Source organism: Protopterus annectens, chromosome 1.part1, assembly GCF_019279795.1.
Source record: "Protopterus annectens isolate FY-2018-M chromosome 1.part1, PAN1.0, whole genome shotgun sequence".
Lineage (NCBI taxonomy): Eukaryota > Metazoa > Chordata > Ceratodontiformes > Protopteridae > Protopterus > Protopterus annectens.
The window spans coordinates 424,468,770-424,481,269 of NC_056726.1; the positions used below are offsets into that span (position 1 = coordinate 424,468,770).

A 12,500-nucleotide genomic window follows, 5' to 3' on the forward strand; every position below is an offset into this window, starting at 1 on the left:
TTGTAATTTATGATAAACAAGTGACAGGTGTCCAATTTCAATGAATTAATAAGGTTTGCTCTTGCTGCAGTTTCTTGACAATACATGATTAGCATTACATTTTGGATTGCTGTGCATACTTAAAAGTACATAGTAAGAGCTAGTAGAATTAATGTGTAAATTCCTAAAGGCCTAAAAATCCATAACTTAGATAACTTTGTTTAACTTCCTGCACTGTACATAAACTTACTGAGTCATCCCAGAGTCAGCAATGACTTTGCATAGGCCACTGGCTACATTAGGATTGAAATTCATAAACATTTGTGTAAGAGTGTGCTTTCTATTGTCCAGTATATCATATAGTAGTTAAATATTAGGTATATTTGTGGAAGTTGTCATATACTGGGTAATGGAACTTTTGTGACTGTAGTAAGTCCTATATTGTAATCATTACAAATATTAGGTATATTTGTGGAAGTTGTCATATACTGGGTAATGGAACTTTTGTGACTGTAGTAAGTCCTATATTGTAATCATTACAGAGTAAGAACTTTTGTGATTTCATTGAGTCAAGAAATCTGTAATATTAGTGATCAAGATCTTTTTGTGCTGGTCTCTAGTGGAGTGCCATGCAAAATGGTATTGAAGTGTTGTTGTTTGTTGGTGCTGGGGGTTGGTTTACCAGATTCTAATGTATTGTATTCATCACCCTGCTGTAGCTTTTATACTAGGTTTATGTTGTAGGCTGCATACCTCTCAGCCTCTTAGAGCAAGAAATCTGGACAAAGCTGTAAATAATGGGGGCACAAAGGCCCAAAAATAGGGACAATTTTTAAACGTGCTTTCAAACTTAAATGGTAGAATAACAGGTTTTGCATTAGGATGAATTTTCAGAGGAGTATTAAGTCTAAAACTCAAATGTCTGTCATTATTTTCTGACGTCAACCTTAATGATTTGCCAGTAAACCAAAAATATGAGGCAAAAAATATGGACTTTCTGCAAAAATCTGTACAGCTGAGAGGTATGCTAAGGTGACCTGTCATGCCCAGTAAACTGCTGTCTGTACGTATGTCACACTACAGTTTTGCAGGCCTTAGAATAGCTATTTTGTTTTATTTGGGGTATATTCTTTTTCTTTTAAGAAGAGTAAATAGCTTTAATGATTTTAAATCAGTTTTGAAAGCTGTTGCATGCTATTTAAGTATGATGTGATTTTAATTCCGTCTTAATTTATTTGGCATAATTTATTATTTATAAATTAATGATTTTCTGTTTTAAATTGTTTAACTGTGGTTGCTATACTGAATGCTTTTCTGTGTTAAAAGCAATGCAATAAAAATCAGTTTTTAGAGCCAAATTCCATTTTACTGCATTATGTCAGCCCATATTCCACATATATCTCCAATGCACTATATATCTCAACCTTCTATCACTGTGCCTTCTTACCCTTTACCTCTACTTCCTCTTCTACCCTGTACCCCACTCCCTTTCTCCACTATATACCACCTTTTATCTCTCTCACCTTCTTCTCTGTGTCCTCTCCTCATATTTCTAACACCCCCCCCAAAAAAAAATAAAAACAAAAAAGCTTGTTTTTTATCTGTACAAAAATGTTTTACTTACGTTTTTTTTTTCACCTGAAATGCCTTTACTTTTAATATGTTCAGACTACATGAATCTCACTTTTGTAAATCATGTTATGACATTTTTTTTCACAGTTTTACTACTTTATTTACTTTTGTATAACTGTTGTAAAATTGTCTATATCCTGTGGAGCTTTTCTCACTGGGCCTCCACTGAAAACTGGCTCTTCCAGGCCAAGTGGACTATCCCGGTCATGAAAGTGTAATAAATAAATAAATACATACATACCCAAAATTAGTTTTTGTCATTTGGTGTGCCTTTTTAAGAGGAGGCTTCAGCTTTTCACTGTGCAAACCACGCAGCAGTTTGTTCATACAGTTTTATAAAATGTATTGGTATCATTCCAGAGCATACCTCTCAAGTGTCCAGATTTTTGCAGAATGACTAAATTTTTGCCTCATATTTTTGGTCTGTTCTTCATAAATTTTTTGTTGTTTTCTGGAAAATCAGTGGGGACTGGCTTCACTAAATCATGACAGACATTAGTTTCTGATTTCATATCCTTTCAAAAAATCATGGTAATACAAAACCTTTAAATCTAGCAATTTTCTAAGTTTCTAAGAGCAATATTAAAAAATTGTCTCTATTTTAAGCCTTTGCCCCTCCATTATTTTTGGCTTTGTCCACATTTCTTGAGCTAAGAGGTTGAGAGGTATGGTTCGGAGTTGGTGGTAGCTCAGGTGGATGTATAGGATCCCATGGCAACTATTGTAAAAAGTAGGGAGAGTTCCCAGAAGCCGTGGCCAAATTTTCCCTAGTAGTATAAATACCGCCTCAGGTTTTGGCTGAAAAGAGGACACCAGTCTAATGGAACTAACCCGGTCAACAAAGGATAAATAAATAATTGCTGTGAACAAAGGATAAATAGATAATTGCTGTGAAGTAATACTCTGTTTAGGTTCTTGAAGTATTTAATGGCAAGTAGGCATACATGCAGTGTTTCTGCACTGAGTTGTTGTTTGCCTTTTCGGCTTTTCCCGGTTAGGGGTTGCCACAGCGGAACTCCGGTCTGCTAATGATTGGCAGTAGATTTTTATGGTGCTAAGTTGCTAGCCCGACGGCTGACCTTCAGCGAAGGCACGCCCATTCACGCATGTCTTTCGGAGGCCACTTGACCGCGGGGAGGATATGCAGACTCAACACAGAAGGCACTCCAGCTGAGAATCGAACAGGAGAACCTCTTGCTGTGAGGCAACAACGCTACCGCTGTACCACCGCAACTTTATGTTGTTATATATACAATATATTGCTGGAAAATAATAGCAGTATGTAGGTTCTTTATAATTCCTGAGTAAAGACTTGTATGTCTACAGGGAATATTTTTACCACTGTTTAAGGTAGCAGTAGGAACACAGGGTATTCGTTGACATAACACTTCAGGATTTTTTTTCTCCATTCATGTTTTCTTTTTCATGATTAGTAGAAAATGATGGCATTAGTCCAGGAAGTTACTTTTCCATATTTTCCCCTGCATTCTTTGCTAAGCTGCAGGATAAACAAATGTGGACTACAGTACAGCTGCAGTTAGAGTTTAGTTGTGAGTTCAGAGTCAGTACACCAATTATTTAGTATAATGATTGTCAACATATTTTTAAAATATTTATGATTATCATTACCATAGCACAGAGTGATATGACTAGAAAATAACAAGATTTGATATCTGTCAGTCATCTGTTGTATTTTTCATGACTTTGAGCAAGTCATGTTACCAGACCATACCCCATGCCATCAGTGTAGAAAAAGTGCTTTTGCTTGGTGAGCTTATCAGTTGAGTAAGTGTGGTGTGAATAGCTCTCAACTGTCCTGATTTTCAGAGAATGTCCAGATTTCTGCCTCATATTTTTGGTTTGTCCCTCATAAATTTGTGATTTTTTTGGCAAATCACTGAGGATTGATGTCAGTAAATAATGGCATACATTTGAGTTTCACACTTAGCATGCATTTTCTGAAGGATGTTAACACAAATCTTGTTATTTTGGCAACTTTCTGAGTTTATAAGAACAATATTTCATAGGATCTTAGGAAGTTACTAGGCTGTTGGCCGTGAAGCCCTTATAAGCCTAGCAAGAGTTTAGCCAAGTCAACACTCGATGTCCCAGTCCAGCAGGGACACAGGTGGAATCCCAGGGGTGTATTTTCTGTTTTCCATCCAGTATCCAGGTTGTGCTTAAAAAGGGTTAATGAGGTACTCTGCTTTATGTGGAGGTGGAGTCCATTCCACAGATGGGGAAGTCTGTGGGACACAAATCTGTCCCGCCAACAAGTCCTATTGATGTCACGTATGCTGGTTACTCGAGTGGAGTTTGAGTTGCGGATATGCAGCAGTCCCATCAAGACAGGGTCTGAGATTGCTTTGTATGCCAGACAAAGTCACCTCTGCGGAGTCTATATGAAACTGAGTCTGTCAGTGTAGGATAGATGTTTGAGGCCCTGGATTCTCCTGGTGAGAAACCTTTGTGATCACTAGCTGCTGCGTATACCTTGCAAGGTACATGCCAAAAGGGACGTTGTACTCCGTAATGGGCATTATAAGGGAATAATACAGGGATGTTATGACCTTCTTGTCCCTGGATGAGATACCCTTACTTATAAGGTGGGGCCATGTAGAAAGCTTTCTGTACAAAGGAAGCAACATGGTGGTCAAACATCAGGTTGCCATCAACCTGGATGCCCAAATCCCTCATGACTGATTGCATGCATAGGATGTTATTAATGTGATAATTTGTGGGTACATCACTCTCCCCAAAGGGGATGATGATGCATTGGTATTCAGCTTGAGGCCATGTTCTGGCACCAGTCATTTGTTTGGGTGAGACCCTCTTGGAGGATGTCCACATCACTAGGGGAATTGATGACGGCCCTCAGCTTGCAGTCATCTGCATACTTGATCAGCCATAGCCCATTGGTTTTGGCCTACACCTCAGAAATGTATATTTCAAATAAGAGGCCCCATGACCGATCCCTATGCTTCTTTGCTTGTTACTGGTCTACTGCTTGAGGTGGCTTCCCCTATTTTGACTAGGTGGGTTCTATCAATGAGCCAGTTTGCTACCCATCTGGTAACATATGGATTGATGCCTAGTTGAGAGAGTTTATCTATTATGCCTGAGTGGGGAATAGTGTTGAAGGATTTGCCCAGGTCAGGGTGCACTGTCTTCCCCTTGTCCATGGCTTTTGTGACCATCTCAAAGAAGTTGACCAGATTTAACAGACATGACCTCCTGTTTAGATTTTTTGCATGAAAATGGGTTGAGAGGTATGGTGGTGTTTTAAGGGAAATAGGAAAGACGATTCCTGAGATGTCCATTTGATATGAAGATTATGGCATTTGATGTGCTTGAAATCTGACTGAAAATGCTAACTACTTATTTATTGCAGATATTTTACTGAGTTAAATTTCACATGTTTCCTTTGGAGTCTGTTAATTTTATTACAGAGGTAGATATGAAAGAGGTTGTGGTGGCTGATTTGATTGGTGTCTTTTCAAGAAAAAATGTTGATACCCCTGTGCTGACATCAGGCTGTGGGTTGGGGAGGACCATCTACTGCTGTCCTCCTTAGCTTCTTTCTAAAGGTTATTGTGTCTTACTCACTGTTGGTCCCTTCCCATAGTGCCTAATATGTGGTGACGTCTGTAAGGGAAACCTATGGATATATCACTCCTCTGCCATTGAAGTCTGATGCAAGACGCAGTCTTATCTGGTAATGGCTGCTAGACCATGCAAAAACTCATGACTTCCTCACAAGAGAGGAAAGATAGTTTATTAACTGCTCTTACTTGTCCTCCAGTGGTTCTTCTGCACCTGGTTCAGTTGTGCCAGAAGCTGCTGAATGTGGAATGCGTAAGGGGCACTTAGTAATTTAAAAGGGCAGTCTGTCTACTACTATAACAGAAATATACCCATGATGTAAGATGTAGTGTAAATGTGACTTGTATTTGGAATGACTGCACAGAAATTTCATAGAAATGTACAAATGAAGCAAATGTTGCACCTGCATGGTATGTGATCCAGTAGCCATGTATTCAGACGTTAGAGAAGGAAAGTGGAGTAGTGCTGTAACACATTTAACTGTTGTCACACACAAAGCAGCCAACACAGGTGAGTGATAGGAATGTCTGGATTTAGAAATAAATCTAAATGAAGTGTTGAGCTCAGCAGTAGCAAGAGGTGCTTAATAAAAGCTTGTTAAGAGCATTTTCAATGTCCCAAATTCAAAGAATAATCACAGTGATCCATACACTACAGATCATTATCTTTCAAAAGTAAGATATAAAATCCATCACAGAACATCTGGATCCTGGCAGTGTCCACAACCCAGGTTGTAGAAGTGAAGTTTGACAAAGGCCTATGGAGGGCTTCTGCCCTGGCCTCATATGTTCAACACTGGCTGTATTTGGAGGTGTGCCCAGAAGGTTACTATAACTTATTTTTGTGGGCCATAGGGGCATGGAACAGTGAGATTATTATTTCTTAAATTCTGCTCTCAATCAAACCTCAGAGGTGTGCACAGAATATCACTATCACTTGTTTGGAACAGAGAAAAGTGTGCTCATTGTTTCTTAAAGTTTGCTTACAAATAAACATCAGAGGTATGCACAGCAGGTCACTGTTGCTTCTGTGGGGCTGTGACAGAGTGGTAATTATTTCCTTAATTTTCACAAAATCATACCTCACAGGTATGAACACAACATCACTATAGCTTGTGTAGGGGCATTGTACTGTCTAGTAGCAACAAGCTGCACTACATGACTGATATTTTTTCCCTCAAAATCACATATCAGAAGTGTCTGTACAGGTGGCTAACTTTAGGAGGTAGGGTTAACTTGGCGTGTTACGAATATACAGATAAATCAATAAGCAGAAGTATGTTGCTTTACTCTGGTTGTCAAATGGATACACAGATGACATCTGTCTTTTAGGGGTGGGGGTGAAGATGCGAGCTGTATGATGTCTGATAGCAGCAACTTGAAATATATGACTGAGGCCATTAATTCATTCATTATCTTGATCTAACATCAGAGGGCTACACAGAGGGTGACTATCTTTTTTTCTTTTGTTATTTTGACAGGGAGATGGAAGATGATTCATGTATCTTTGTAAGCATTTATCTTCTCAGTTTGTTGGGAATAACTGTTTTGTCAAATTTGATCATTAAGCTTTGAGCACAACTTATTCTTCCTTGAAAGAAAATATGAATTTCTTTAGTTAGTTAGATTTGTGTCCATGCCATAATTGTAATAAAAGGAACTAAAATGTACCTCACAGCATCTAGAATCCCATGGCTTCTAAGGCCCAGGCAGCCTCCATTACACTGTTGTCTTGGCCATTTAGGGAGAGTTGAAAGGATGTAGGAAGAAAGTGAAGAGTAAGAGAATTTCTTTCATCCGCTACAGGTTTTGTTCAGGCCATCGTTGTCTTAAAAGATTTGAAAATAAGCTCTAAAATCCAATGGGGGGTGGGGTGGGGGGCTTAAGCCTGTTGCGTAATGTGATTATTTCCTCCTCATTTATTATGGTATAATCTTGGACAGATAGGATACATTGAAATAATGCATGAAGAATGTGAAGAGTACAACTATGAGAAAACTAGGGAAAAAGTACCCTAAATGGTGTGCCAAGGCCAGAGTGGGCTGGAAGTAGGGGGCACACTGGGGGGGACAGTAGACAGCATGGGGGGGACAGTAGACAGCATGGGGTCTATCTCTTCCAAGGGTTTAATTTCACCAAAAGTCAGAGTCAGTATATTCAGTACTGCTAGGGACTTCCCCATTTATACATCACATAGCTTTTCACCAAGGTCTGTTACTCTCCATTCATCATTTCATAACACTGGAACACCTGCAGAAGAAAAAATGTGACATGCTTGGTTTAGTCAGATTTCTGGTATACAACAATCCTTTTGACTGTATGTTTATTTACTATTACATATCATATACCTGGATGCATAATAGTGCTGTGCCATTGCAGACCCTTCTCAACCTGTTTAACTTAAGTCTAGCTACTGTCTTTTTCCTTGATGAGTGGCACACTGCAGTGGTGATGCCCCTTGGTAAGGGTGGCCTTACCACTCACCTAGGTAGTTAGTCCTATCAGCCTTACAGGCCTCATCTGCAAAACAATAGGGTGTATCATAACTAACCTCATGAACTGTGATATCAAGACTCTTGCTTGATTTCACTCCCAACAGTTTGGCTTTTTGAAAGGTAGGTCCTGTCTAGTTCACCTGGTAAACTTCTTCAAAAGAGTTACAGAGGTTGTAGATGGTGGCCATGGTGGTGTATTCAACACCATTCCCCATGATAGCATCATACCAAAGCTAATTGCTGTAAAAATTAACCATATGTGGTAAGATGGAAAACAAGCTGGCTGAAAGACAGTGCTAGTTGCAAATGCCTCATCAGTAAGTATGAAAGTTACCAGTGGTGTCTCAGGGCTCATCCCTGGGACTTCTTGTTTTTGGTATTTTCTTCTCAGATATCCCAAGTGGAAAGCCAAGACCATTTGCTCTTAAAGTTTGCAGATGATGCAAATTGGATGTTGTTGTTAAGTCACTCAGTGATACCCAAACTCTCCTGAATTCACTCTCCTAAGTAAACCCTTGGCATAGTACAAATGAGCTCAAACTAAATGCTAAAAAAGTACAGTGTCACTTTAGGTAGACAGCACCTCCCTCTGTCATACTGTTAGCCAACAGACCACTAAAAAAATGAAAATGTTATCGGCGACCTAGAAACTTGGGCTGATAGCTCCCTCCCTTTTGACTATCATTTGACGACAGTTGTCAGGAAATTAATTTTATTTAGCCCTCCTAATTTCAAAGGAATATCATCATAGTCTAAAGAGGTAATCACTCCGTTATACTCTGCATTGATCAGGCCAGTTATCAAGTACAACACCCACCTTTAGGATGTGTCTCACTAACCGTATCAAATAATTAGAAACACCCCAAAGGTAACCAATACAATTACAGGCCTAAATTCCCTTTGCTACCAAGAGAGCCTGGAAACCATCTCCCTTTATTCTGTGTCAGACTTTTGAGGGGAGATCTGTCTTGCTTATTGTACCATTTGAGACCCAGTTACACTGGACCTCCTGTTTTTCCACAAGATCATTATCTTCGCCAATACTAGAACCAGACCTTAACCTTCACCAACAGATAAATACAGTACAGCGGAGCAGCATGCTTATGTCAGCATCTCTCAAACCGTTGGAATAAGCTTCCCCTACGTGTTAAGCAGTGAGATTCACTATCTTACTTTAAACATAAACTAGTGACTGAATGGGTAACCTCAAATTTACTCTGTGTTGTACTGGTATGTCTCTCCTGGAAAAAAGAGGTACTTCATCAGAAGGGAGGGTATTGCAAGGTATAAATAGTCATAATATTAGTTGGTCTTGGAATGTCTATCAATCTAAGCTGTGTTTATGGAAACCATAGCTTGTCAGGACATGTCCGCCTACATATAATGAACCTGACACAGTATAAAGTGGATGTAAGAGAATGAGTGGATAATTTAAATATAGCAAAATGATTTCTACATTGTAAGTCTAGCACAGAGAAATGTAACTCTCTGGAAAATCTTGCCTAAAAAAAAGCTATTGGACAGGAGAGCGAAAACCTATCCTGGTACTTGGTGGGTGAAAGGGAATAAACACAATGTCTAACTATACTTTTGAAAAATGTTGTCTTTACTGCTATTGATCCTGGGTTGTGTTTAAAAAGGGTTAATAGACCAACCCACTTACCTGGTAAATAAACAGCAAATCAGTCAATAAACAAATAAACTGTCCAGAATTTTGTAGGTTATCCCTGATTTTGCCTCATATTTTTGTCTCGTGCCTCGTAAAATATTTGATTTTCTGGTAAATCAGTCAGCATCATGACTTTCAATTTCATTTCACAGAATGTCCAGATTATTGACTCATGCTTTTGGCCTGTGCCTCATAAAAATATGTGGTTTTCTGGAAAACCATTGAGGATTGTGCTTACTAAATAATGAAATATTTAAGTATGAGATTTCATATACATCAGAAAATATGTACTAATGCAAAACCTGTTCTTTTTGCAGCTAAGTTGGTAAGAGTAATATTTAAAATCTGTTCCTAATTTTGGCCCTTTATCACACACTATTTTAGACTTTGTCCAGAATTTTTGAGCAAATGTTGAGAGGCATGCAGACTATTGCAGCCTTGTCACTGATGCAGCGCCATACATTAAAGTTTTAGACTTCTGTTTTTTAGGAAATGCATGCTGATGCCAAACCTGTTCTGTTTACATTTTAAATGAGTAATAGTTTAAAATTGTCCATAGTTCTTGGCCTTTATTCCTATGTCATTTTTGGCTTTATCCAAATTTCTTGATGAAAGAAGTTGATCAGTAATGCCTTAAACACCTGCATAGTAGTTTCCATTATTCAGATTGTCTCTCTCTGACTGACAGAGCTTGCAGTTACCTCAGAAAAGCTAATGAGAATGATTCCATGTAATTACTACTCTGGTGGCAGTTTCAGGGCATATTGGGTAGCTTTTGAAAGTGGGGAGGGCTCTTGCCCCCTCCTCATCCTATGGTTCCGGCACCCATGACCTGGTTGCTAACTGACCATGGGTTACCATTGTTGTAGACCATGTGAGGTGCCCCTTTATGTGCCTTTCTCTTGACATGGCAATCATTTCAGCTTTTTCTTTAATTTCCTACTCCTTTTTTTCTTTTAATTAAAAACAAACCCATCAAGTAGGCACTATGCATTCTAGGGAAACCCCTTTCTCTGTACTGTGTCATTTAAGTTGAATTAGATTTTAAGTGTGTACTGAAACTGTTGTGATTCACTCTGCCTGGGTCTGAATATATCATGATATGCTATGGCAACAGATTCCTATGAACCATAAGTGTTTTCCAGTAAAAGACTGTAGGTTGGAAATGATATTTGTGCACACAAATGAGCGTGTTAGTGTATTTTCTTTTTATTTTCAAAGAATGGGCAACATGGATAGAAATTAATTTGTGGCAAGTTTCATGAGCACTTGTCAATGTGGGACATTCTGTGGCAGTACAGATTTTCTGCTGTAGTTTACTAGGGCTTTGTTTTGGAATGTCTGCACTCGAAATACCAAGTGCCAACATGCAGAAAAATAAGACCGAAAACACAGGAGAAGAGCGAATCTCGAAGATCGGTCTTCTCCTTAAAACTTCTTTTTGTGGGGGGAGGGGGGCAAGCCTACCCTGCACTCCCCATGTGGGAGGCAAGACCCCAACCCCCCTGAACTGAGATCGCCATACCTCAGACAAAAGGGAATATTATGAGAAATGGCATTTGGGACTTAGTATATGTAAGCCTGTTCTTTAGACCATTCAGTCCCCGTATTTCAGGATTCTCTTTAGTGAGTCCTGACATTTCAAATGGTTACCGTTTAGGTGTTTTGTTCTTCTTTGTCTCCAGTGTTTGACTGTGTGCCATCACATAACTTAATGTTAAATATCTGTACTGCACCTTTTTGTAGGATTTTTTTCTCAGATTCATTCTGGGACTTTGGATAGTTTATACTTCCGGAAGTAAGAACAGTGCTGCAGTTTTACACATATAATCTACTGTGGATTGTTGTTATTGCACTGTGCTGCAGTGGAAGTTGTAATTTAATATGTTTTGTGAACAAGCTCAAGGCCTATTTGCCATCTAAGAGCTTGATGCCCAGATCTCATGTTGGAATGAGTGCCTATGTTGTCATCCATTTCCTTTTTCATTGGACTAATGGTCCAAAATGTTAATGCTGTGAAACGTGATGTGTGACTGTAATATAGAACTTGAAGTCAAGCTTTGCTATTTTTCCATTCACTGTAACACATTTTAATGTGTATTGCATATTTTCTTACATCCAGCTTGCAAGAAGGTTATATTGTAGTATACATGTGTCTCAACAAACTTTGCTGTATTTGTAGTGGAATTCAGAGCATTATACTTACTGGTGCGTGTGGAGTGAGGCTGCTGTATTAATATATTGTAGTACAATACCTGACTGGGTATATATATATATATATATATATATATATACACACACACACATACAAAATGCGAGTATAATGTTGTACTAAAGCTATACTGGTTAATCCTGGAGTAAAGTTGTAGCTACACATCCAGTCATAGGGTGACTTAACACCAACCCTAAGTTTCCAGTTGTTTGCCAATACAAAAAAAAAAAAAAAAGCACTGATCTCAGCAGCACCGAGCCCCGAGTGACACCGCTGGATAGTTTCATATTTTTTGATGATGCACCTGCAGCAAACATTGTGGGTTTTGTCTTTCTGCCCATTTACTATCCATCTTGCCACATATGCTTCAATATTTAAAGCATTTAGCTTTTTATGATGTCAGCATGGGGAATGGTGTCAAAGACCTTGCACGCCAAGTGTACTGCATGGCTGCAATTTGCAGCCTTTATAACCCTTTCAATGAAATTTACCATATTAAATACAGGAGTTCTACTCTTCACAAAACAGTTGGGAGTATCAAGTCTAACAATATTCTTGATATGACAATCTGAGGTCAATTATAATATGTTCCATGGCTTTGCAGATGAGAATTGCAAGGCTATTATTGTAATTACCCAGGTTAGTTGTAAGGCTACCCTTATGGAGGGACATCACCATTGCTGGGCACCATTCATCAGGGAAAAATCCAGTAGCTTAGTTTATGTTAAGCAGTCTTATGAGTATGTCTGTGAGGGCATGTTTCACACTGTTAATTAAGCAGCCAGGTATATTGTCAGGTCCCATGGTTAAGTATTTTTGGTCTTGCATAGCATTTTCAGTAAATGGTCTTTAGAGAGTGGTAGAGTAAAGGATTGTGATATTTCTGGGCTTTGAATAGAAGTCTCAAGGGT

General features: G+C 38.8%; 1 protein-coding gene across 1 annotated transcript in view; it reads left to right on the forward strand.

Moving 5' to 3' along the window:
- DESI1 (desumoylating isopeptidase 1) overlaps positions 1-12,500 on the forward strand; it is a 418,723-nt gene that overhangs the window by 969 nt on the left and 405,254 nt on the right. The window lies entirely within an intron of this gene.